Below are 4344 nucleotides of genomic sequence, written 5' to 3'. Positions count from 1 at the left end.
TCCTATATATATATATATATATATATATATATATATATATATATATATATATATATATATATATATATATATATATATAATGTACGTATACACGCACACAGAGAGTTCTTTCATCCTAATCTTTATTTGGTATCGTATTTTTGAATACCTTCATGGTCCAAGGTTGGTTTCAATTCCAGTCTGAGACAATACAACATATATCAAAACCACAAGATGGGTTTCGTAATTAAAAGAAACACGAAGTCTACATATAAACACGATAAAGATGCGACACAATCTTAAGATGAAATGAATGCTTCGCAAAATTGTAATCTTAATAACAACAAAATTTCAAAATCATTATCATAATTAATTCAATTTATTCATTCAGAGAATTTATTTTAACGAATCTAAAGCACAACTATAGACTCTTCTCAACAAAATAAAGAAATCCGTTCTGGGCTTACTAAGTTTTACACCTTCTCTCACAACAACCCGGGTAGTTTGCATCGGGGTTGACTTGCTCCGTTTCGGAGCAGTTCTCAATATATACTGCACCGCACCTATAGTAAAGGAATAAGATAGAAATATTGAAACGAAAGAAACGATTTGGCTGTATTAGAAACATGCCATAACTGTTGTTGTTGGCCCTCCGTCGCTTCCGATCAACGGAACAGCCTGGTCATGAAATTAACGTGCAAGAGGCTGAGCTCTCCACAGACACGTGTACCCTTAACGTAGTTCTCGGGGATATTCAGTGTGTGACAAGGCTGACCCTTTGAATTACGGGCTCAACAGAAACAGGAAGTGAGAGAAAGTTGTGGTGAAAGAGTACAGCAGGGTTTGCCACCATCCCCTGCCGGAGCCTCGTGGGGCTTTAGGTGTTTTCGCTCAATAAACACTCACAACGCCCGGTCTGGGAATCGAAATCGCGAGTCCGCTGCCCTAACCACTGGGCCATTGCGCCTCCACCATGCCATAACTAAGGAACATCAAATTTAGTTGTCTGCGAAATATATTGCCGGGGCTGCATTTGTTGTTGTTCTTGTTCTTCCTACTGTTGGTGTTGTTGTTGTTGAAGGTGGTGTTTGTGCTGTTATTGTTACTGTTGTTGTTTTTGTCGTCGTTATTTAAACCTAGCGCAGGTTTATATCTGACCAGCAGGTTTCTGATGAAAAAGAAACCAGCTGTGACCATTTCCCCCCCTCAAACTATGTGTATCTGGGACTAATTAATCCAGTAGGACCCCCCTTCCACCTGCTTCCTTCCCCCACCCCACTGGCACACATGTCCACATACTCCCATAAATACATATGTGCGCACACACACAAATATGTAGTAAGACAGAAAGATAGATAAATAGACAGAGAAAGACTCATAAACACGAAGGGATTCCACACAGTTTCCACCTACTAAATCCACTCACGAGGTATTGATGAAGTCGAGACTATAGTAGAAATGCTTGAGGAAGGTGATGTAGTAGAAATACTTGATCAAGGAGATGCAAGGTAGCCCCTTTTTATAGGCCAGTTTGTTGAGGAGTGAGGCTGATTTACTTAGTATTTCTAGCAAGGTAAGCGAGCACATATAGGCTCTCTCTTTGCCTCGTGTTTATGTATTTGTCCATGTGCGTGTGTGTATGCGCGTGTGTGTGTGTGAGAGAGAGAAAGAGATTGTTGCTTTAGATTATATTTATTCGCCAAAAATCCTTGATGGAGAATACGTGCGGCTAAAGGCGTTCTAGTTGAGACCATCCTGCCTATTCTTATATTTAAAACTACATTATCCAACGTGTCACTCCTTTTTACTACGATGTGATTTTAAGGTTAAGTTTCAGGAGATTTGGCTGGTATGTCTAGCAGATCATTTGACCTTCTAGACCAGACATAGACAAACTATCCGAGAATCGGGCCGCATGGCACATGGCCCATCATCAGGCAGGCAAAACTACTAAAGAGTTCAAGGTTATTCTTAGCTTGGTGTGCCGTTCAGAATGTCCCGCGGGCCTCAGTTTGCACATGACATCGTTGTATGTAAATGATAGAATGCGTGTGTACTTATGATAGCTTGTTGTTTGTGTAGAGTTTCAATGCTACTTACGAGTAACACGGTCCAACTTTTATGACATTTGGCGGCATAGTTGAAAAGTCAAGTCCTCCTGTACAGTTGCACACCATACACCCTTCCTCCGGATAATATACGTCATTGATTTCAACGTCGTCTGGGCAAGCTATAATAGAAGTATATATAATTAATAAATATATTTACATATTTACATACATTTAAACCAGAAAGGAGAAAGCTAATTCGAAGACTACTGATCTAAGCCATCACTGGAACTGTAAAAATCTTTCCAGAAGCTTATCAGTTAAGTATATATGAGCACCAGCAGATTTGCAAGTTTATGTATGAGAAAACATACATAAAACAGAAGATACAAATACACACATATACATACATACGTATATACACACATGCAAAAATATCCTGTTGATGTTGTTTAAATTCCAATGAAGGAGCCTTGGATCTAGGTTAGAAACCGGCTCTTTCTCAATTGACAAATTATCTTGATATAAAACTGAATGCTGACATACATACATATATGCATACATTTTGCATGTATGCTTAGAGTTGAATCGTCGGTGTAACCATGACCTTCTGAGATACACAATTGCATCATATGATGCATAGCATGCTTATATTAATGCTGGCAAGTAAACAATTTTATTCCACACTGAAATTATTATTAGATGAATAAGGCAGCGAAACGGCCGTAATCCTAAGGATGACAAGTGGTTGAATAAATAGATTCATCTCTCATACTTCCTCTCTTTTATGGTTTATATCATTCTTCCTGAGCGTTAAACTAATGCACCTGTTCGTTGTCCCTACACCTGTTTTCGTCTTTTGTTTTCTGTAAATTTGAACTCGACTACCGTACGTCCATTTTAGTCCACCAAAGACCGAATTGTGGTTTTGTTGCTATGTTATGCCTCTGCCACTCGCGCGCATCGAGCGGTTTTCGTTCCCTCTTGCCTTAGAGCACTCGCCTTAGTTCCGACAATGCAACCTTCAGGTTTAGCGTTGAAGAATTATTGGAGGGCCAATCTCGCCGCCAGCACGTCGGTTGCAATGCCTGTCCTAAGCGTCTCTTCTAAGTTTCCAAGTTCCCTTCTATTTTATTTCTTTCTGTCACTAATACCTTACTAAACCTAACTGATTCTACTCTAATTACTTTTTCTTTTAGGCCATATCACCATTTGCTGTTGACGATTGCCGCCACCGACGCTCGTTTAACGAATTCTTTAATCCGATCTCTGTAAGCTTGGCACGCTGGGACTGACGCGTTCAGCTTCTAGTAACCGGGTCCCTGCCTCCTATGCCTATTTAGGTTGACCTTTAAAAACAACAAATTTGTGCTCTCTCTAGCTGACGAGTTTGAAAAATGGACGCCTTATGCTATCCTTATCTACTGGCCTACAAAATACCTTGTCTAGATACGACCTGGATGACCCGATGCGATTCGTCCAAGTCCACATTGACACATCTGGGAAGTCCAGTCGATACCTGACAGACAGTTGGAAATGTTTGAGCAGGTTTACGAGGCTTTTCCCACCCACTGTTCCATTAGCTAACTCCACACAGTCCAAACGTAGCTCAAAGACGACGTTCCAATCATCCACTAACAGTGAAGGTCGTGACATTAATATAATAATAATAATAATAATAATAATAATAATAATAATAATAATGATGATGATAATGATGATGACGATAATAATGATAGCAGCAAAAATAGAAGAGTGCCATTGTTATCAAGGGAACGATATTTCGACATCTCCTGTATCTTCCACAGGTTCCAAAAAATAAACTTGTCAATCTACTTCATTTTGGTTAATATCTATAGGACTGAGGCAACTTCTCTAAAATGAAGTAGATTGACAAGTTTATTTTTTTGAACCTGTGGAAGATACACGAGATGTCGAAATATCATTCACTTCATAACAATGGCACTCTTTTATTTTTGTGATGATAATAATAATAATAATAATAATAATAATAATAATAATAATAATAATAATAATAATAATAATAATAGTAATAATAATAATAATAATACCCAGCACATACCCAAGGCACATAGAGCTGCGCTCGGTAGTGAAATGAAAGCACGTTATAAAGATAAAACTACTGAATAATAATAATAATAATAATAATAATAATAATAATAATAATAATAATAATAATAATAATAATAATAATAAGTAGTGGGGGAGCATCATAGCCATGTGTTGAGAGGAATTCTTTGGGCTTTGAATAATTCATCTTTGGAAACATGTGTGTTTTGCTCAACATCTTTAAACA

At 37.9% G+C, this 4344-nt stretch overlaps 1 long non-coding RNA gene across 1 annotated transcript; it reads right to left on the bottom strand.

Moving 5' to 3' along the window:
• Positions 1-336: 336 nt before the first annotated feature.
• LOC106878346 (uncharacterized) lies at positions 337-3887 on the bottom strand. The gene is made up of 2 exons (XR_001410495.2): positions 2080-3887; positions 337-542 (listed from the first exon to the last, which is right to left on the bottom strand). It is a non-coding gene; the product is annotated as an uncharacterized LOC106878346 (long non-coding RNA).
• Positions 3888-4344: the final 457 nt, after the last annotated feature.

Source organism: Octopus bimaculoides, chromosome 19 (genome assembly GCF_001194135.2).
Source record: "Octopus bimaculoides isolate UCB-OBI-ISO-001 chromosome 19, ASM119413v2, whole genome shotgun sequence".
In the NCBI taxonomy this organism is placed as follows: Eukaryota; Metazoa; Mollusca; class Cephalopoda; order Octopoda; family Octopodidae; genus Octopus; species Octopus bimaculoides.
Note: the sequence above shows the minus strand (reverse complement) of the source record. Positions and strands in the feature narration are given on the sequence as shown.